General features: G+C 18.7%; 4 pseudogenes; 2 read left to right on the forward strand and 2 right to left on the reverse strand.

The window, feature by feature from the left end:
- Nucleotides 1–4,126: 4,126 nt before the first annotated feature.
- Nucleotides 4,127–4,782, reverse strand: LOC143261862 (cytochrome c oxidase subunit 1 pseudogene; annotated as a pseudogene).
- Nucleotides 4,783–5,564: 782 nt separating this feature from the next.
- On the forward strand, nucleotides 5,565–6,220 carry LOC143261861 (cytochrome c oxidase subunit 1 pseudogene; annotated as a pseudogene).
- A 6,348-nt stretch (nucleotides 6,221–12,568) lies between these two features.
- Nucleotides 12,569–14,759, reverse strand: LOC143261876 (NADH-ubiquinone oxidoreductase chain 4 pseudogene; annotated as a pseudogene).
- A 290-nt stretch (nucleotides 14,760–15,049) lies between these two features.
- Nucleotides 15,050–16,093, forward strand: LOC143261875 (cytochrome b-like; annotated as a pseudogene).
- The last annotated feature ends 10,071 nt before the right edge of the window (nucleotides 16,094–26,164 follow it).

Below are 26,164 nucleotides of genomic sequence, written 5' to 3' on the forward strand. Positions count from 1 at the left end.
TACATTTTCTAATAGTCTGTAAATAGGTAAAATTAAAATAATTTCGATGTCAAAGATTAAGAATAATAAAGTTATAATATAAAAATTAATAGAAAATGGTATATGAGAGTTAGTCATGGGGTCAAATCCACACTCAAATGTGGTGTAGATTTTCCACGATTTTTAACTAACTTTATTGATGAGGTGAAGTTAATAGCAAAGATTAAAATTAGAATTAAAGAGAAAATTAATATAAATGTAATTATACATAAAATTATATATATTTTTGTCAAAAATTATTTAATTGGAAGTTAATTGTATTATATTTATACTATATATATTTAATATATTCATCAGTAAATTATAATATATAGAATTAGTCAAATAACATCAACAAAATGTCAGTATCAGCTTGTTGCTTCAAAATGGAAGTGGTGAATTATTGAGAAATGAGATTTTATTATTCGAATTAAACAGGTTATCATAAAGATAATTCCTAGAAATACATGCAAGTCATGAAATCCTGTTGCTATAAAAAAAATTGATCCAAAAATTCCATCATTCAATTATTTGAAGAGTTGAAAAATAACATCCTAGTAAGATTGTAATTAATAAGATAATGTTCGATTTTTTTTATTTTTAATTAATAAGTGATGCCTTCAAGTAATAGTAAATCCTGATGAGATTAGAATAATAGAATTTAATAGTGGGATATCATATATGGATTAAATGTAATAATATTTTTAGGTGGTCAGTTTCTTCCAATTTCAATATTAGGGGCAATACAACAATGGATAAATGTTCAAAAAAAGGATAAAAAAAAGAATAATTCAGAGATAATAAATAGGATTATTCCAAATTTTATTAGTTTTAATACGTTTAATGTATGATATTCTTGTATAGTTCCTTCTCGAATTACATCTCGTCATCATTGTGGTAGTGTTAATAAAAGGGTGATTAAGTTAAAGAAAATTATAAATAAACTAGAAGAATTGAATCAAATGATTATACTCATTAGTATATTTATAATATTAAATGATAAAATTATTGGTCATGGGCTTAAGGTTACTAAATGATATGGGTGATTTGAAATTATCATATATTAGAATGATTCATTATAATATAAGAGTCTAAGAATGATGAAAACATAAGATTGAATAATTGAAACTGATAATTCTAGAATTATCAATAAGTTTTGAATAATAATCAAGATAATAATGGATGAAATATTTATGGCAGAGCCTAATAATCAGAGTAAAAGGTGGCCAGCTAGTATGTTTGCTGATAGTCGAATTGCTAAGGTTCAGGGTAGAATTAGGTGTTTCTAATTCTTTCAATAATAATTATAAAAATTATTAATATGGGTGGAGTATTTAATGGTAGTAGATGAGTGAATATATGATTAGTATTTTTTAATCATCCGTAAAGTATATAAATGTAATTCATAACATTAAAGATATAGATAAATTGATAGATATGTGTCTGGTTGGAGTAAAAATGTATGGGAATAGTCTTAATAAGTTCAAGTTTAGAATAAGAATTATTATGGTAATGAAGATAATTAAATTTGGGTAGAATGATTTTTTTGATAAACTTAGAAATTCCTTTATAATATAGTTACAAAAAGAAATAGATAAAATATTAAATTGTGAAGGAATTAGTCAGTAAGATCAATTTAATAATATTAGAGGGATGATAATTGAGGTTCAATTTAAAGATAAAATTTTTGTTGAAGGGTCAAAAATGGAAAATATATTATTTATCATATTTTAATTTTATTACAATTATTATTTTTAAATAATTAGTTAGATAAAGTGAGAAAGATTTTCTTCAATTGTTGAATAATTGAATTTTATGTTGAAATAGTTAATTGAAATTATTAATAAAATTAATAAAATTATAAAAGTATATAAATAAAGTCAACTTATTGGACTTATTTGTGGTATAAAAGAATATTATTTAATTATTCATTAATTATTTAAATTTTTATAATCGTTAGGAGTAAGTGTTTTATTACTATAAATTGGTTTAAGAGACCATTTCTTTGATTCAGACACCTAATGAATAAAAAAGAGTATTATATAATAATTATTTTAAATTGACAATTTAATGTTATAAATTAAATAATTCTTTCTTTTAATTAATATTATGAATTCAATTAATGAAATTTCAATAATTTGTTCTTTCAATTACAATAGGTATAAATCTATGATATGCCCCACAAATTTCTGAACATTGACCAAAATATAATCCAGGTCGGTAGGTAATCAAAGATATTTGATTGATTCGTCCTGGAGTGGCGTCTATTTTAATACCTAAAGGAGGGGCAGTTCAAGAATGGATTACATCTATAGAAGTTACTAATAATCGGGCGGGTGTATTAAATGGCATAATAACACGATTATCAACATTTAATGAACAAAATTGATTTAAATTTTCAATATATTTAATTATGTAAGAGTCAAATGAAATATTTTCAAATACAGGGTATTCATAGGATCAATATCATTGATGGCCAATGGACTTTAAAGTAAAATAAGTTGGGTTTCATAGTTCATCGATAAAATATAATGTTTTTAATTGTTGAAATTTTAGCCTCGAACAAAAATTAATCTATAGTTTACTTAGTACTAAGATACTAAGATATCGGTTTACATTTTCGCCGGTTCCGTCAGCGGGCAACGACGGTGATGTAAACTGTATATAGTAGATACCGCGATACATCATCACCGGTACCATTAGATACACATCGTGCCCTGACTGTTTGGGGATCCCAGCGTCACGTATACAATGTGAAACGCGACAAATAAAACGTCTCTGATTGGTGGATAAGACGAACCCAAGAAGGGTATAAAAGAAGCGTTTTTTCTTACCGGACTCTCAGTAGAGTTTGGTCGCTCGATCGTTTTCGCCCATATACCTTCTCTCAATAAAGGAATAAAATAAAGTTCTTTTTAAGAAAAGAATTAGAATCATATTCATTTTCATTCCATAATCCCAACATTAATGATGGTACTGAGATAATTATTAGTATAATTATGGGTGTAATAGTTCATATAAGTTCAATGTTATTATTTTTTAATAATTTTAAATTTAAAAATTAATTATTTAAGATAAAAATTATGATATATATAGTAAGTCTGATGATTGTTGTTAGAAGAATTATTGTAAAGTTATAGAAATAAATTAAATTATCTGCAAAAGGTGAGTATTTCATGTAGCCATTTTTAATTAGATATTTATGAAAGAAGATTCAATTATATTAATAAATTATTTTAATAAAAATTATTGAATTTTATATATGAGGCTTAAACTCATTGCACTTAATCTGCCATATTAAATTTATTTCTTAAGGATAATTGGGATTTCATTAAATCTACGATTTTAATGGAGGATAATTTATTAATCATTCTAACGATGAATGATTAAATTTAAATAGAATTAATCGTTTTATTATAAATCTTTCTAGAATAATTATAATTAATAGAATTATACTATTGAAGGAAATTATTGATCCAATAGATGAAATAATATTTCAACAATAATAAGCATCAGGATAATCAGAGTATCGTCGTGAGAAGAAAGTTATATTAACCCCAATGAATATTATAATATATTGGAAGTTTAGTAAATGCCTATTTAAAGTTAATCCAGTAAAAACTGGGAATCAGTGAATTAAATTTGCAATAATTGCAAAGACTGCACCTATTGAAAGTACATAATGAAAATGACCAATAACATAATATGTGTCATGAAGAATGATATCAATAGAAGAGTTTGATAATATAATTCCTGTTAAACCTCCCATGGTAAATAGAATAATAAAACCTAGAGATCAAATAATAGATGGGTCCAAATAAATTTTAGAACCACAATAAGTTGCTAATCAGCTAAATACTTTGATTTCAGTTGGGATAGCAATAATTATTGTTGCGGAAGTGAAGTAAGCGCGTGTATCAACATCTAGTCCTACTGTAAATATATGATGGGCTCATGCAATGAATCCTAAAAATCCAATCCCTAATATGGCATAAATTATTCTTAGGTTACCAAAAATTTCTTTTTTTCCTCTTTCATTAAAAATGATATGAGAAATTAAACCAAATACTGGTAAAATTAGAATATATACCTCAGGATGTCCGAAAAATCAAAAAAGGTGTTGATATAGAATAGGGTCACCTCCTCCTGAAGGGTCAAAAAATGATGAATTTAAATTTCAATTAGTAAGTAATATAGTGATAGCTCCAGCTAATACTGGTAGAGCTAATAAAAGTAAGATTGCAGTAATTTTTACAGATCAGGGGAATAGAGGAATTTGGTCATAATTTAAAGATAGGTTTTTTATTAATATAATTGATGCAATAAAGTTAATTGCTCCTATAATTGAAGAAATTCCAGCAATATGAAAGGAAAAAATTGTGAAATCGACTGATGATCTTGGATGAAATTCTGAAGACGATAATGGGGGGTAGATTGTTCATCCTGTAACTGACCCTGAATTAAAAATATTTCTTAATAATAAAAGAATTAGCGATGGAATTAATAGTCAAAATATTATATTATTTATACGTGGGAAAGCTATATCTGGTGCTCTAATTATTAATGGAACTAATCAATTTCCAAATCCACCAATTATAAATGGTATAACTATAAAAAAGATTATGATAAAAGCGTGTGATGTTACAATAGAGTTATAAATTTGATCATTGTTAATTCATCCTCCTGGGGTTCTTAATTCCATTCGGATAATTATTCTTATTGAGGCTCCTATAGAGTAGCGGCCCATATTGCAAACATAAAATATAATATCCCAATATTTTTGTGATTAGTTGAGTAGAATCATTTTTTATTATTATTAATTAAGATATAATTATTTTCAATAAATATATTAAACTTTGAAGGTTTAAAGTTTAATTAACTTAAAATCGTAAATTATATAATATTATGCCTGAGTTAAAGGAATAAATTGTAAATTTATTAATGAAATTGTGTATTTCTAATATTATATAATTTTAGATTATTTGTGTAATTTAAGTAAAATATTAAATTGCAAATTTAAAGATAACAGTTTATATTCATAAATTAAATAAATATATAGTTAAAAAAGAAAATTGAAAAGATTATGGATATATATAGAAAGTAATTTCAATAATTTTCATTTAATGAATTAGATTTAATTTTTAAACTTGCTTTTTTTAAGTAATTGTAATTTAATAAAATGAAGAAAGTTATTGAGGATATTTCAAAACAAATTCATAAAATAAATGGTTCACTAAAAAAAATAATTATTGAGTTAATGAAAATTAATATAAGTATATATAATACATTAAATGGAGATTTGTAATTAGTAATCATTATATAATAAAATTGAAGGGGAGATTAATAAATAAATATGAATTATTTTTGAAGGTAATGTTCTTAATTATATTTTATTGTGAAAGCATAATATTATATAATTTACGATTTTAAGTTAATTAAACTTTAAACCTTCAAAGTTTAATATATTTATTGAAAATAATTATATCTTAATTAATAATAATAAAAAATGATTCTACTCAACTAATCACAAAAATATTGGGATATTATATTTTATGTTTGCAATATGGGCCGCTACTCTATAGGAGCCTCAATAAGAATAATTATCCGAATGGAATTAAGAACCCCAGGAGGATGAATTAACAATGATCAAATTTATAACTCTATTGTAACATCACACGCTTTTATCATAATCTTTTTTATAGTTATACCATTTATAATTGGTGGATTTGGAAATTGATTAGTTCCATTAATAATTAGAGCACCAGATATAGCTTTCCCACGTATAAATAATATAATATTTTGACTATTAATTCCATCGCTAATTCTTTTATTATTAAGAAATATTTTTAATTCAGGGTCAGTTACAGGATGAACAATCTACCCCCCATTATCGTCTTCAGAATTTCATCCAAGATCATCAGTCGATTTCACAATTTTTTCCTTTCATATTGCTGGAATTTCTTCAATTATAGGAGCAATTAACTTTATTGCATCAATTATATTAATAAAAAACCTATCTTTAAATTATGACCAAATTCCTCTATTCCCCTGATCTGTAAAAATTACTGCAATCTTACTTTTATTAGCTCTACCAGTATTAGCTGGAGCTATCACTATATTACTTACTAATTGAAATTTAAATTCATCATTTTTTGACCCTTCAGGAGGAGGTGACCCTATTCTATATCAACACCTTTTTTGATTTTTCGGACATCCTGAGGTATATATTCTAATTTTACCAGTATTTGGTTTAATTTCTCATATCATTTTTAATGAAAGAGGAAAAAAAGAAATTTTTGGTAACCTAAGAATAATTTATGCCATATTAGGGATTGGATTTTTAGGATTCATTGCATGAGCCCATCATATATTTACAGTAGGACTAGATGTTGATACACGCGCTTACTTCACTTCCGCAACAATAATTATTGCTATCCCAACTGAAATCAAAGTATTTAGCTGATTAGCAACTTATTGTGGTTCTAAAATTTATTTGGACCCATCTATTATTTGATCTCTAGGTTTTATTATTCTATTTACCATGGGAGGTTTAACAGGAATTATATTATCAAACTCTTCTATTGATATCATTCTTCATGACACATATTATGTTATTGGTCATTTTCATTATGTACTTTCAATAGGTGCAGTCTTTGCAATTATTGCAAATTTAATTCACTGATTCCCAGTTTTTACTGGATTAACTTTAAATAGGCATTTACTAAACTTCCAATATATTATAATATTCATTGGGGTTAATATAACTTTCTTCTCACGACGATACTCTGATTATCCTGATGCTTATTATTGTTGAAATATTATTTCATCTATTGGATCAATAATTTCCTTCAATAGTATAATTCTATTAATTATAATTATTCTAGAAAGATTTATAATAAAACGATTAATTCTATTTAAATTTAATCATTCATCGTTAGAATGATTAATAAATTATCCTCCATTAAAATCGTAGATTTAATGAAATCCCAATTATCCTTAAGAAATAAATTTAATATGGCAGATTAAGTGCAATGAGTTTAAGCCTCATATATAAAATTCAATAATTTTTATTAAAATAATTTATTAATATAATTGAATCTTCTTTCATAAATATCTAATTAAAAATGGCTACATGAAATACTCACCTTTTGCAGATAATTTAATTTATTTCTATAACTTTACAATAATTCTTCTAACAACAATCATCAGACTTACTATATATATCATAATTTTTATCTTAAATAATTAATTTTTAAATTTAAAATTATTAAAAAATAATAACATTGAACTTATATGAACTATTACACCCATAATTATACTAATAATTATCTCAGTACCATCATTAATGTTGGGATTATGGAATGAAAATGAATATGATTCTAATTCTTTTCTTAAAAAGAACTTTATTTTATTCCTTTATTGAGAGAAGGTATATGGGCGAAAACGATCGAGCGACCAAACTCTACTGAGAGTCCGGTAAGAAAAAACGCTTCTTTTATACCCTTCTTGGGTTCGTCTTATCCACCAATCAGAGACGTTTTATTTGTCGCGTTTCACATTGTATACGTGACGCTGGGATCCCCAAACAGTCAGGGCACGATGTGTATCTAATGGTACCGGTGATGATGTATCGCGGTATCTACTATATACAGTTTACATCACCGTCGTTGCCCGCTGACGGAACCGGCGAAAATGTAAACCGATATCTTAGTATCTTAGTACTAAGTAAACTATAGATTAATTTTTGTTCGAGGCTAAAATTTCAACAATTAAAAACATTATATTTTATCGATGAACTATGAAACCCAACTTATTTTACTTTAAAGTCCATTGGCCATCAATGATATTGATCCTATGAATACCCTGTATTTGAAAATATTTCATTTGACTCTTACATAATTAAATATATTGAAAATTTAAATCAATTTTGTTCATTAAATGTTGATAATCGTGTTATTATGCCATTTAATACACCCGCCCGATTATTAGTAACTTCTATAGATGTAATCCATTCTTGAACTGCCCCTCCTTTAGGTATTAAAATAGACGCCACTCCAGGACGAATCAATCAAATATCTTTGATTACCTACCGACCTGGATTATATTTTGGTCAATGTTCAGAAATTTGTGGGGCATATCATAGATTTATACCTATTGTAATTGAAAGAACAAATTATTGAAATTTCATTAATTGAATTCATAATATTAATTAAAAGAAAGAATTATTTAATTTATAACATTAAATTGTCAATTTAAAATAATTATTATATAATACTCTTTTTTATTCATTAGGTGTCTGAATCAAAGAAATGGTCTCTTAAACCAATTTATAGTAATAAAACACTTACTCCTAACGATTATAAAAATTTAAATAATTAATGAATAATTAAATAATATTCTTTTATACCACAAATAAGTCCAATAAGTTGACTTTATTTATATACTTTTATAATTTTATTAATTTTATTAATAATTTCAATTAACTATTTCAACATAAAATTCAATTATTCAACAATTGAAGAAAATCTTTCTCACTTTATCTAACTAATTATTTAAAAATAATAATTGTAATAAAATTAAAATATGATAAATAATATATTTTCCATTTTTGACCCTTCAACAAAAATTTTATCTTTAAATTGAACCTCAATTATCATCCCTCTAATATTATTAAATTGATCTTACTGACTAATTCCTTCACAATTTAATATTTTATCTATTTCTTTTTGTAACTATATTATAAAGGAATTTCTAAGTTTATCAAAAAAATCATTCTACCCAAATTTAATTATCTTCATTACCATAATAATTCTTATTCTAAACTTGAACTTATTAAGACTATTCCCATACATTTTTACTCCAACCAGACACATATCTATCAATTTATCTATATCTTTAATGTTATGAATTACATTTATATACTTTACGGATGATTAAAAAATACTAATCATATATTCACTCATCTACTACCATTAAATACTCCACCCATATTAATAATTTTTATAATTATTATTGAAAGAATTAGAAACACCTAATTCTACCCTGAACCTTAGCAATTCGACTATCAGCAAACATACTAGCTGGCCACCTTTTACTCTGATTATTAGGCTCTGCCATAAATATTTCATCCATTATTATCTTGATTATTATTCAAAACTTATTGATAATTCTAGAATTATCAGTTTCAATTATTCAATCTTATGTTTTCATCATTCTTAGACTCTTATATTATAATGAATCATTCTAATATATGATAATTTCAAATCACCCATATCATTTAGTAACCTTAAGCCCATGACCAATAATTTTATCATTTAATATTATAAATATACTAATGAGTATAATCATTTGATTCAATTCTTCTAGTTTATTTATAATTTTCTTTAACTTAATCACCCTTTTATTAACACTACCACAATGATGACGAGATGTAATTCGAGAAGGAACTATACAAGAATATCATACATTAAACGTATTAAAACTAATAAAATTTGGAATAATCCTATTTATTATCTCTGAATTATTCTTTTTTTTATCCTTTTTTTGAACATTTATCCATTGTTGTATTGCCCCTAATATTGAAATTGGAAGAAACTGACCACCTAAAAATATTATTACATTTAATCCATATATGATATCCCACTATTAAATTCTATTATTCTAATCTCATCAGGATTTACTATTACTTGAAGGCATCACTTATTAATTAAAAATAAAAAAAATCGAACATTATCTTATTAATTACAATCTTACTAGGATGTTATTTTTCAACTCTTCAAATAATTGAATGATGGAATTTTTGGATCAATTTTTTTTATAGCAACAGGATTTCATGACTTGCATGTATTTCTAGGAATTATCTTTATGATAACCTGTTTAATTCGAATAATAAAATCTCATTTCTCAATAATTCACCACTTCCATTTTGAAGCAACAAGCTGATACTGACATTTTGTTGATGTTATTTGACTAATTCTATATATTATAATTTACTGATGAATATATTAAATATATATAGTATAAATATAATACAATTAACTTCCAATTAAATAATTTTTGACAAAAATATATATAATTTTATGTATAATTACATTTATATTAATTTTCTCTTTAATTCTAATTTTAATCTTTGCTATTAACTTCACCTCATCAATAAAGTTAGTTAAAAATCGTGGAAAATCTACACCACATTTGAGTGTGGATTTGACCCCATGACTAACTCTCATATACCATTTTCTATTAATTTTTATATTATAACTTTATTATTCTTAATCTTTGACATCGAAATTATTTTAATTTTACCTATTTACAGACTATTAGAAAATGTATCAACCATAGCATTATATACTTTCTTTATATTCATACTTATCCTAATTATTAGACTCTGATGCGAATGACTGTCAAATTACTTTAAATGAATTTTTTAATTATATAAAGTAAAATAATTTACAAATATTATTTATTATATTACAATTTACTCATTACAAAGGATATTAATTAAACAATAATATTAAAATTGCATTTTAAATTTAAATAAAATTTATATCTTAATTGAAACCAAATACTGAGGTAAATTATTGTTAATAATTTCATTGTTGTAGTAACCAATTAAAGAAATATATGATAATTAGAACTTCTAATTCCAAATTCAATGTTAATTGAACACTTATATTTCTATCTAAATTTATTTTTTATATAGTTTAAATAAAACATTATATTTTCAATATAAAATTAATTGAATTTATTTATAAATATTTAAAAATTAAAAATTACCTTAATATTTTCAATATTATACTTTAAATTAAGCTATTTAAATAAATCACTGTCATTATTGCTAACAAATAAATAACCAATACATAAATTTGAATTAAAAAAATTAAATTAAATCATTCTTTCAATAACTTGTTTTTTTAAAAACTTTGTAAATTAAATAAAAATTGACCAATTTATACCCCATTATCAATTTAATTATCTTCTCAAAATATAAAAATATACTAATTTTTTCCATTAAATTAACATAAATAATTTTATAAAAAATATTCAAATAAAACATTCTAATAATAAATAATATACCCTTTATTTTATATTTAATCTTATTCAAATAAAAATAAACTATATAACCAATAAATCTTAAATAAATCAATAATTCTTTATCAAGTATTGTTAAAAAAAAATTCTTTATTAATTAATAAAATAAATATTAGCCAAAAAAAAAATTAATATTATTATAAAAAATTTACATGTATATATAGAATTTATTTTTATTACATATATATATATAGACATATTTTTATTTTTATTAACTAAAATTATAATTATTCGAATTGAATATCTAATAGTAAAAATAGTAGCTAAATATATTAATACAACCTCCATAATACTTATCTTATTAATTAGATAAAACTCCAAAATTAAATCTTTTGAATAAAACCCTGATAAAAAAGAAAATCCACATAAATTCAGAATAGAAATAATTATAACAACTGATTTTATTGGATACAAATATAACAAACCCCTTAACAATCGTAAATCCTAAGAATTTATATTTCTATGAATAAATCTCCCAACACATATAAATATTAAAGATTTAAAAAAAGCATGAATTAATGTATGAAAAAAACCTAATTCAATATAACCCATTCTTAAAATTCTTATTATAAATCCTAATTGACTTAAAGTTGATAATGCAATAATTTTTTTAATATTTATTTCAAAATTAGCTATTAAACCAGACATAAATATAGTAAATCTAAAAATTAAAAATAAATATAACAAAATCTTATTATTATTAAAAAAAAAAAAATTCATTAAAACGAATAAATAAATAAACACCAGCTGTCACTAATGTTGAAGAATGAACTAAAGATGAAATTGGAGTAGGAGCAGTTATAGCAGCGGGTAATCAAGAAGAAAACGGCAATTGAGCTCTTTTTGTAATAACAGCTAATACTAATATAAATAAACATAATAAACTTATATTATATAATAATAAATGCCAAGAACCATTTATTGATACAACACCAATTAATATTAAAATCCCTACATCACCTACTCAATTACTTAAAATTGTTAGTGTACCCGAATTTATTCTATTTCTATTTTGATAATAAATTACTAAACAATATGAAATAAAACCTAATCCATCCCACCCTAATATAATTCTTAATAACCTAGGCCTTAAAATTATTAAACATATAGATAAAATAGATGATAATTATAAATAAATAAAACGAAATAAATATAAATCCCTACTTATATAATTAACTGAATAAATTATAATAAATCCTGAAATAAATAAAACTACCCTAATATATATTAAACCTAATCAATCTAAATATAATAAATAACTAAATTTTATACTATTAATTATATCAATTACTCACTCAAATAAAATTATAAACATATATATTTCCATTAATAAACTCAAAAAAAATAAAAAAGATCTAAAGAAAAATATAATTAATCTAAAAACAATTAAAAGATTTATAATTTAAAATAAAAAAATATTTCCTTGGATCCACAATCCAAAATTTTACATAAACTATTTAAATAAAATAAATTTAATCATAAAAATAATAAATTTAAAGGAATTCAATGTAAAATTAAAATTAAATAATCAATAAATTTACCCCCCTTAATTCTTAAATAATAATTTATTTCACCATGCTGAATATAATAATATATATATAAAGAATAAGAAAAACTAAAAAAACATAATAATATTAATAATAAAATTAATTTATTACTTCACATAATTAAACCTACTAATATTAAAATTTCACCAACTAAATTTAATGAAATTGGTCTCGCTATATTAGAAGAACAAAATAAAAACCACATTAATCTTATTTTCGGTATATAATTTAATATATCCTTATTAATTAATATTAATCGTCTATTAGTTTCTTTATAATTAATATTAACTAAATAAAATAAACCAGAAGAACATAAACCATGACCAATTATAATAATATAACACCCTTTAAATCTAGCTTCATTAAATGTTAATATCCTTCTAACTAATATTCCTATATGAACTACTGAAGAATAAGCTACTAAAAGTTTTATATCTAACTGCCGTAAACAATTTAAACTTAAAATAATTGCACCTAATAATCTATATACAATAATTCACCCATGAAAATTTAATAAAGATCCATTAAATATAATTAATATACGAAATATCCCATAAGTACCTATTTTTAATAAAATTGCAGCCAAAATCATTGACCCAAAAACAGGAGCTTCAACATGAGCTTTTAATAATCAACCATGAAATATAAATAAAGGAATTTTAACAAAAAATGATATAAAAAAATATAAATATAATGATTCTACAAAATTATATTCATCATTATAAATAAATTCTAATAAATCAATAGATATTAATAATATAGTATCTTCAATTACAAAAATAAAAATTAATAACGGTAAAGAAAAATATAAAGTATAAAATATAATATAATAAGCTGCCTCTAAACGATTAGAACCATTTCCCCATTTTACAATTAAATAAAAAATTATTAATAAACCTACTTCAAATCTTAAATAAAAATTATAAAAATTCAAAGAAGAAAAATAAATTAATAATCTTAATAATAATAATAATAAAATATTTATGCAACTATATATTTTTTCTCTATCTAAAAATATAAAAATAATACCAAAAATTCATAATCTCATTATAATTAAAGCAAAAGAATATTCATGAATTCCTAAAACATTATAATTAAATGAATACCCACTAAATAAATTAAAATCAAACAATATAAAAACTCTCAATAATATTAAAAAATTTCCTAAATAAATTATTACAAACTTCTGCTGAATTTTCATTATATATTTAAATTTAAAATTTTTAATCTCTGATTACCTTTTTCAAAAATTAATCTAATTATTAAAGTAATACCAATTACTCTATCACTTACCCCTATAACCAACAAATAAATAAACAAAAAATCATTTCTTTCTCTTGAATTAATAATAATTCTCATTATTATTGAATAAATCAAAATAAATTCAAACCTAATTAATAGTATAAAAAATCTTTCCTCAAATTTATATAAAATTGAAACAACTAAAAAAAATATGATTAAATTAAATCTTATAAAAAAATCAAAATGAATTAAATCTAGTTAAATAGTTTAAACAAAACATTAATTTTGTAAATTAAAATTAGTACTATACTTTTAACTTTTCTAACTAAATCTTCAAAAAAATAAATTTATTATATTTTTAATCCCCAAAATTAACGTTTTACTTAAACTATTTTTTGATCAATTATTAAATAATTAGTATAAATAAATACTTAAATTTTTATACCCCACAATAAATATATATGATAATCTCAATTAATGAAATTTTAATTAAAATCTTATTATTTTGTTTAATAAATATTCTAATTATAATTAATATAAAAAAAAAATAATACCATTAAATTATATAATTTTATTAATTATTTTTACAATCATTATATTAATTATAAATTATCTGTTTAATCAAATAGCTATATATTATTATATAATTATAATTTCAACAATTAGAGGAATTATAATTATATTTTTATATTTTTATAATAAATAATAATTATCTTAAAATTAAATATAATCTCAACTATTTGTATTTAATTATATTTATATTCATATTCATAATATATATTATTTATCAACAAAAAAATTATTCAATAAATTTAATAACTCAATCAAATGATTATATGATTTTTAATGTATATTTATACCCATTATCAATTTTAACCTCAACAATTATATGCTACTTATTGTGAATTATATATTTATCAATAAAAACATGCTCTATAATATATTTACAACCCCTGCGAAAAATTAAAAATTAATAATCAATTTAAAATTAATTAAAAATAAATTAATAAATTTTTAAACTAACCTAAAATTAATTATAATTTTATTATTATGGAAAATTCAAAAATAATCAAATTAACAAAATTAAATCCTTTATTAAATATCTTTATAAATTCATTAAATAAATTACCAACCCTTAGCAACATCAATTACTGATGAAATTTTGGATCTATTCTAGGGTTATTTCTTCTAATCCAAATTATATCTGGATTATTTTTAACAATACATTATTGTCCAAATACCATATATGCTTTTGAAAGAACTATTCATATCATAAAAAATGTAAATTTTGGGTGATTAATTCGTTTAATCCATATAAATGGTGCATCATTCTTCTTTTTTATTATATATATCCGCATTGGACGAGGAATCTATTATCATTCATTTAATAAAATAAATGTATGAAATATAGGAGTATTAATTTTTATTATATCTATAGCAACAGCCTTTCTAGGATACGTTTTACCATGAGGACAAATATCATTTTGAGGCGCAACTGTAATTACCAACTTACTGTCTGCTATTCCTTATATAGGACCAATAATTGTAGAATGAATTTGAGGTGGATTTTCTATTAATAATGCTACATTAAATCGATTTTATACCTTACATTTTATTATACCATTAATTATTCTATTAATAGTTATCATTCATTTATTTTTCCTACATAACAAAGGATCATCCAATCCACTAGGAACAAGAAATAAATATTATTTAACATCTTTTTACCCTTATTTTCTTATTAAAGATATTTTAGGATATATATTAATTATCAATATATTTTTAATTATTATTATAAAATATCCATACCTACTATCAGACCCAGATAATTTTACTTTAGCAAATCCAATAATTACCCCTGAACATATTAAACCTGAATGATACCTTCTATTTGCTTATACGATTCTTCGTGTAATCCCAAATAAATTTGGAGGTGTAATTGCATTATTTATATCAATTTTTATTTTATTATTTATACCAATATTAAATTTAAATAAATATTCATCAAATAACTTTTATTATTTAAATCAATATACTTATTGACTATTTATTCTTTCTTTTATTATATTAACATGATTAGGAGGACAATTAATTGAATACCCTTTTACTCAATTAAGATTATTTTTTACTATTATATATTTTTCTTATTTTATTGTATCTCCTACATTAAATTTAATTTGAGATAAATTATTATTTTAGTTAATGAGCTTGATAAGCATATATCTTGAAAATATAATATAAATATAAAATTATTTATTAACTTATATATATATATATAATATATTATAATATTATAATATTTGATTAAACCTATTAATATTAATCAATTAAAAAATTTTAGATTAAATTCCAAATATTACAATTTTAATTTAAATAAATATCTGATTTTTAAGCCTTTAAATATACTAACTACAAAATCTATTTATTTTTAATTCAACAATATAATATTTTAAATATTATATTTAAATTATTTTATTATATAAATATTACATTTAAATTAAAATTTATAGTAAATAAAAAATTTATATCCTAGTAAATTATATTAAATTTAAATAAATACCTAATTTTTAAGTCTTTATTTATACTAGTTACAAAAATTTATTTATTTTTAATTCAACAATATAATATTTTAAATATATTTAAATTATTTTATTATATAAATATTACATTTAAATTAAAATTTATACCCTAATAAGCTATATTAAATTTAAATAAATGCCTAATTTTTAAGTCTTTATTTATACTAATTACAAAAATTTATTTATTTTTAATTCAACAATATAATATTTAAAATATTATATTTAAATTATTTTATTATATAAATATTACATTTAAATTAAAATTTATATCCTAGTAAATTATTTTATTATATAAATAAATGCCTAATTTTTAAGTCTTTATTTATACTAATTACAAAAATTTATTTATTTTTAATTCAACAATATAATATTTTAAATATGATATTTAAATTATTTTATTATATAAATATTACATTTAAATTAAAATTTATATCCTAGTAAATTATTTTATTATATAAATAAATGCCTAATTTTTAAGTCTTTATTTATACTAATTAAAAAAATTTATCCACTTTAAATATTATTAATTTAAATAAAATTTTATTATCATTATTAAAATACTAATTTATTAAAAATATTAAAATATCAATAAACTTAACCCAATACCATAAAATATTATAATAATCAAATAAATTTATAGACATAAAAATTATTTAAATTAAAATTAAATTTTAATATTATTATATAAATATTATTGTATTAAAAATACCTAATAAATTATAATCCTAACGTTTATTTTAAATTAAAATTTATAGTAAATAAAAAATTTATATCCTAGTAAATTATTTTATTATATAAATATTAAGAAATTTAAATCCTGATAAGCTATTTTATTATATAAATATTACATTTAAATTAAAATTTATAATAAATAAAAAATTTATATCCTAGTAAATTTTAATCAATTTAATTTTAAAGTATGTATTCAATAATAATTTCTTTAACTCCTATATAAAATAAAATATATATTAAAGCCAAAGTTAGTACCTTTTTTCAACATAAATTTATTAAATCATCATACCGCATACGAGGCAAAACTCTACGAATTCAAATGATTATAAATATATGAATTAATATAGATATATTAAATATAATATTTATTAAACCAAATCCTAAAAATATTAGTGAAATTAAAAATCTAACAAAAACAATTATTAAATATTCAGACATAAAAATTATTGTAAATAATCTACCATAATATTCTGTATTAAATCCAGAAACTAATTCTGATTCACCCTCAACTAAATCAAAAGGAGTACGATTAAGCTCAATCAATATTCTTAAAAAAAAAATTAAATAAATAGGGTATATAAAAACAATAAATCTAATTATAAATTGAAATTTAATAAATCTAATTATATTAAAATCCTCAATTATAATAATTATAACAAAAAAAATTAAAAATAAACTAACTTCATAAGAAATAGATTGTGCAATAGAACGAATAGAACCTAATATTGAATAATTTGAACTTGATGATCATCCTATTAATATTACAGGATAAACATTAATACCCAATAAACTTAATAATAATAATAAACCCATATCTATTGAAATTCAATTAACATAATAAGGATAAGCAAATCACATTATAAATGATAAAATAATTATTAATATCGGTATCAATAAATAATAATAAAAACTAATACTCTCAATAATAAAAAATTCCTTTAATAGTAATTTTAAAGCATCACTAAAAGGTTGTAAAACTCCTAAAATCCCAACTTTATTAGGCCCCTTACGACTTTGTATATAACTTAAAATTTTTCGTTCAAATAAAGTTAAATAAGCTAAACTTAATAATATTTTTAATATCAATAAAATTATTAAAAAACAATTAAATAAAATATTAGATATTAACATTATTATTTGTAATTTCTTACATAAATAAATCCTAAATTTACCGCACTTTATTCTACCAAAATAATAATTTATTTCATAACTTAAATTATTAATAAAATAAAAATAATTAGTCCTTTCGTACAAAATTATTTAAAATTATAAAAGATAGAAACCGATCTGGCTCACGCCGATCTGAACTCAAATCATGTAAGATATAATAAGTCGAACAGACTCAATAATTAAGCTACTGCACTTAATTTTATTCTTAATTCAACATCGAGGTCATAAACATTTTTATCAATATAATCTCTCCAAAAATATTATGCTGTTATCCCTAAGGTAATTTTTCTAATTATTTTTATTAAACAATCATTTACCTTACATAAATTTATGATAATAATTTTTTAAAGTTATTTAAATTTAAATATCCCCCCAATAAAATAAATTTAATAATATTATTATTTAACTAAACTAAATATAACTAAATCTATTAAATTCTATAGGGTCTTCTCGTCCCCTTATATTATTTAAGTATTTTTACTTAAAATCTAAATTATTTATTTAATTTTAGACAGTTTATATCTCATTAACCCCTTCATTCTAGTCCTCAATTAAAAGACAAATGATTATGCTACCTTCGTACAGTCAAAATACCGCAGCGATTTAAAAAAATTCATTGTGCAGGGCTGACTTTAAATTATAAACAAAAAGACATGTTTTTGTTAAACAGGTGAATATTATACTTTGCCGAATTCCTTAAAATTACTTATCACTTTAATTATAATATAAATATTTAAAATTTACTAATTTAACCATTATAATAATAAATTAATTATTTACATTTTTTTTTTATAAATATATATATATTTACTATAAATTATTAAACTTTAATTTAAATTATTAAATTATCTTCAAGATTAACAAAATTTTAAAATAAATCATTTACTAACTTTTAATCCCCCAAATTATATAATAAATTTAAAGTTTAACCCTTAAATTTTTTCTATTAATTATTTTTATTAAATAATTATTTATACATATAGATAAATTAATATATGCATTAAATTCATTTCTAAAAAAACTAGATATCAATAAAATCGAATTACTTTTCACAACTAACTTAATATTAACAATTATTATGACACATAAAAAATGATATTAAATTATTTTCGAGAAAATTAAAAAATATAACTACTAATTAATTAACCCTGATACAAAAGGTACAAAATTAACTTTTACTTTAAATAATATCATTAAAATCTTTCACAATACATTCTAAAATTATTAAATTTATTCTTAAATAAATACTAAAACTTAAAATTATATAATAATTTTTAGAAAAAAAAATAAAACTCACATTTATATAATAATATTAAATTAAATAAATAAAATTTTCTTAACTAAGAATTATTTCATTCTAAATGAAACACTTTATTTATTCAATTAAAATTTTAATAAAAACATTTTCCAATACCTTTACTATGTTACGACTTATTCCATTTTTAATGAAAGTGACGGGCAATTTGTACACTTTATATAACTTATTTCAATTTAAATAATTATTTAAATTTACTATTAAATCCTTTCTAGATAATTATAATTAAATATAACACTAAAAAACTTTAAATTAAAAGTAACCCATATAATATCTTAGATAAACTATGTTTTGATCTGAATTATTATCAGTAAATTAAATTTAATCATTATCTAATATTAAAAAATTTATATCTCCATAAAATTTGAAAACGACAATACATAAATTAATAAATCTAAGTAAATCTTAACGTGGACTATCGATTAATTACAGGTTCCCCTAATAAGAGTATAAAACTGCCAAATTATTTAATTTTAATGTTTTACATTTAATTATTAACTTTAAACTAATAAATTATAATTTTATAATAGGGTATCTAATCCTAGTCTTTTTAAAAACCTTATTAAATAATTAAATTTTAATTATTAAGCCTATTAATATTAAAAATTTCAGTTAACTAATACTTATTTACTTAATAATTAATTACTCTTAAATAATTTAAAAATTATTAAAATTAACTAATAACATTAGTTTAACCGCTGGTGCTGGCACTAATTTCACCATTATTTAATTTAAATTTCTTATTCAAACTCTAATATCAATATAAAAACTTTTTAAATTTTTATAACTCAAAAATTTTTATTTATAAAATAAATCTTATAGTTAATTATTTTATCCATAATTAAAATAATATAATAATAAAATATATACTTAAAATTTTCCTTATTCAAGAATCCTTTCAATGTAAATGAACCAATTTTTTATTAAACTAAAATTTTTATAATATATTAATTTTAATTAATAAATTAATTTATTAATAATATAAATATTATTAAATTTATAATAATAATAATTTACTCCTAACTTATTATTAAAATAAAATTTAACTAATTATATATATATATATATATATATATATATATATATATATATATATATATATATATATATTAAATTAAAATTAATCTAATATTATCTATTAATAAATCAATATATTTAATTAAAATAAAAAAATTATTAATATAAAATAATCTTTATTTAAATATATTAATACTAATATTAAACAATATTCTAAAATAAAATTTATAATAAATAAAAATTCAATTAAACCTTTATTTATTATAATAAAATTTTTAAAAAAAATTATTTTATTAATACATTTAATTAAGACAATATAATCATTACTATAAATAACCTTTAATTAAATATATTAATATTAACATTAAACAATATTCTATAATAAAATTTACATACAATAAAAATCCAATTAAAACTTTATTTCCTATAATAAAATTTTAAAAAAATTTATTTTATTAATATATTTCAATTAAAATAAAATCATTGCTATAAAAAAACCTTTAATTAAATATATTAATATTAATATTAAATAATATTTTATAATAAAATTTACATACAATAAAAATTCAATTAAAACTTTATCTCCTATAATAAAATTTTTAAAAAATTTAATTTATTAGTACATTTAATTTAAATAAAATCATTACTATAAAATAATTTTTAATTAAATATATTAATACTAATATTAAATAATATTCTATAATAAAATTCATCTACAATAAAAATTCAATTAAAAATTTATATCCTATAATAAAATTTTAAAAAAATTTAATTTATTAACACATTTAATTTAAATAAAATCATTACTATAAAATAATCTTTAATTAAATATATTAATATTAACATTAAATAATATTCTATAATAAAATTCATTTACAATAAAAATTCAATTTAAACTTTATTTCCTATAATAAAATTTTAAAAAAATTTATTTTATTAGTACATTTAATTTAAATAAAATCATTGCTATAAAATAATCTTTAATTAAATATATTGATATTAACATTAAATAATATTCTATAATAAAATTCATTTAAAATAAAAATCCAATTAAAAATTTATATCCTAAAATTAAATTTTAAAAAAATTTAATTTATTAATATATTTAATTAAAGCAATAAAATTATTACTATAAAATAATCTTTAATTAAATATATTAATACTAACATTAAATAATATTCTATAATAAAATTCATCTATAATAAAAATTCAATTAAAACTTTATTTCCTATAATAAAATTTTAAAAAAATTTAATTTATTAGTACATTTAATTAAACAATAAAATCATTACTATAAAATAACCTTTAATTAAATATATTAATACTAATATTAAATAACATTCTATAATAAAATTCATCTATAATAAAAATCCAATTAAAAATTTATTTAATATAATAATTTTATAAATTTAAAAATTCATAATATATTAATTAAAACAATTTTAATTTAATTGTAATATTTAATTTAAAAATAAATAATATATAAATACATTTTTATAATAATTATAATTTAAATACATTTTATTTAAAAATAAATAACTATAAAAATATACTTTCATACAAAATCTAACTTAAATATAATATTTTGTTTAAAAATAAATAATTATATAAATATATTTTCATACAAATTTTAATTCAAATATAATATTTATATAAAAATAAATGGCTATATAAATATATTTTCATACAAATTCTAATTCAAATACAATATTTATATAAAAATAAATGACTATATAAATATATTTTCATACAAATTCTAATTCAAATATAATATTTATATAAAAATAAATGGCCATATAAATATATTTTCATACAAATTCTAATTCAAATATAATATTTATATGAAAATAAATGGCTATATAAATATATTTTCATACAAATTCTAATTCAAATATAATATTTATATGAAAATAAATGGCTATATGAATATATTTTCATACAAATTCTAATTTGATTAATTTTTTACCCCTAACTTTATATATATATATATATTAAATATGATTTATTAATTATTTAATTATTAATAAATTATTATTATGTTAATCATTAAATTTATTTATTAATTTATTATTATTTATAATTTAATAATTAACCATATATATTATATATATATATATATATTTATTTAGATTTTATTAATTTATTAATATATATAATAATATCTATATCAAATTAAATATTTTATTAATTAACTATAATTAAATGTATATATATAATATATTTATATATATATAAATATATATATATATTACAAATTTATAAAATAATAATCACAGAATTATTGAGTTTATTAAAATGTATTTTTAATAGATCAACTATAAATTTAGACATATGACCTGTCCTCATAGATATATATAAATGGATCCATTTAGATAAATAATGAAGGTTTAATAAATATATTTAGATATTTATATAATAATTATTGATCCTACTTCTTATAAGAAGTAGAATAAATTTATAAATCTCACTACAATATAATTAAATATAATTAACAAATTATATATCGTAAAATCATTTATTAATATATAAATATTTAACCAATAAATGTTTAATGAAAAAAATAAAAAAAATGATAACCTGTCCAAAAATCTCCAAAAATGGTCGAAAAACCCCAAAAAACGGACAAAAAACCCCAAAAAACGGACAAAAAACCCCAAAAAACGGACAAAAAACCCCCAAAAACGGCCAAAAAACCTCCTTGGCACCCAAAAACATGAAAATTTCTTTGATAATTTAAGTAAAATTAATAATTATCTTAAATTACTATAATAATAATTATATTTTTATATTTTTTATAATAAATTAAATATAACCAATAATTAATTAATATAAATTTAAAATTTTATATTAATAATTTATAATAATTCTAATTTAAATACAATATTTATATAAAAATAAATAGCTATATGAATATATTTTCATACAAATTCTAATTCAAATACAATATTTATATAAAAATAAATGACTATATAAATATATTTTCATACAAATTCTAATTCAAATATAATATTTATATAAAAATAAATGGCTATATAAATATATTTTCATACAAATTCTAATTCAAATATAATATTTATATGAAAATAAATGGCTATATAAATATATTTTCATACAAATTCTAATTTGATTAATTTTTTACCCCTAACTTTATATATACATATATATATATATATATTTATTTAGATTTTATTAATTTATTAATATATATAATAATATCTATATCAAATTAAATATTTTATTAATTAACTATAATTAAATGTATATATATAATATATTTATATATATATAAATATATATATATATTACAAATTTATAAAATAATAATCACAGAAGTATTGAGTTTATTAAAATGTATTTTTAATAGATCAACTATAAATTTAGACATATGACCTGTCCTCATAGATATATATAAATGGACCCATTTAGATAAATAATGAAGGTTTAATAAATATATTTATATATTTATAGAATAATTATTGATCCTACTTCTTATAAGAAGTAGAATAAATTTATAAATCTCAATACAATATAATTAAATATAATTAACAAATTATATATCGTAAAATCGTTTATTAATATATAAATATTTAACCAATAAATGTTTAATGAAAAAAATAAAAAAAATGATAACCTGACCAAAAATCTCCAAAAATGGTCGAAAAACCCCCAAAAATGACCATCAAAAACCCACAAAAATGGTCAAAAAACCCCCTTAGCAACCAAAATCATAAATTTTCCTTTAATAATTTAAGTAAAATTAGTAATTATCTTAAATTACTATAATAATAATTATATTTTTTTTATTTTTATAATAAATTAAATTTAATCAATAATTAATTAATATAAATTTAAAATTTTATACTAATAATTTATAATAATTCTAATTTAAATATACTATTTTATTTAAAAATAAATAATTTAAATCCTAATAAATTATTTTATTATATAAATATTATATTTAAATTAAAATTTATAGTAATAAAATTATTATTGTAATAAAAATACCAAATAAATTATAATCCTAACGTTACATTTTAAATTATTTTTATATTAATTAAATAATTTAAATCCTAATAAGTTATTTTATTATATAAATATTATATTTAAATTAAAATTCATAGTAATAAAATTATTATTGTAATAAAAATACCTAATAAAGTATAATCCTAACGTTACATTTTAAATTATTTTTATATTAATTAAATAATTTAAATCCTAATAAGTTATTTTATTATATAAATATTATATTTAAATTAAAATTCATAGTAATAAAATTATTATTGTAATGAAAATACCTAATAAATTATAATCCTAACGTTACATTTTAAATTATTTTTATATTAATTAAATAATTTAAATCCTAATAAGTTATTTTATTATATAAATATTATATTTAAATTAAAATATATTTTTTTAACTTTATTTAAATTTCCAATCTTTTTAAAAAATAAATATTTATTAATTATTATTATTATTATTATTATTATATATGTATATATATATATATTAATTAATTAATGATTATATAAATCAATTAATATTATAAATAAAATAAAATATAATAAAATTTATTATAATTTCTCTTATTGAACGAACTCCAGAATTAGTGACTCATAAAGTATTAATCTGTATCTAAATTTTAAATTATCAAATAATTTTTAATTTTCCATTATAACTTAACTTAAATTATATATATATATATATATAAATTATTAATTTAAATATTAATAAAAATAAATATTAATCATTTATATAAATAAGCTAAATTTAAGCTAGTAGATTCATACTCTAAAAATAGATATTTCATCTTTTATGTATATTATTATACAATTATATTTATTAATTTTAATTAATTCTATAAAATTCAAAATTTTATATGCTAATACAATAAAATATAATTAAGTGCCCCCAAAATAATTTATATTTGTAATTTATAATAAATTATAATCAATATTCATCTTTTAATTATATATAATTATAGTATATTGTACAACTTTCACTTGATTATGCTTAATTATATTATTAACTTTTAGAGCAACAATTGCTTTAATCTCAGAACCATTCTTAATATGAATTTCATTTGAAATAACCACTATAACTTTTGCTATTATATTAAATTATCACTATTTAAAAAAGGCAGCTATAACATTTTATTTAATTTCTACTTTAGCATCATTTATAATTTTAACAGGACTAATATTTTGCCTTGAAACAACTTTTAATTTTATTTTATTATTTGGTCTTTGGCTAAAATTAGGAATTTACCCAATAAATTACTGAATAAATTGAATTATAAAAGAAATTTCATATGAAATAATATTTACAGCCTTAGTATTAGTTAAAATTACACCATTGATTATATTTTCTATAATTATCCCAGAAAATAAATTAATTTTATCTATTTTATTAATTAGAGGAATTATACCTACTTTAATAGCTTTTAATACTAATTCCTA

The sequence above is a fragment of the Megalopta genalis genome, unplaced genomic scaffold (genome assembly GCF_051020955.1).
Source record: "Megalopta genalis isolate 19385.01 unplaced genomic scaffold, iyMegGena1_principal scaffold0070, whole genome shotgun sequence".
NCBI lineage: Eukaryota > Metazoa > Arthropoda > Insecta > Hymenoptera > Halictidae > Megalopta > Megalopta genalis.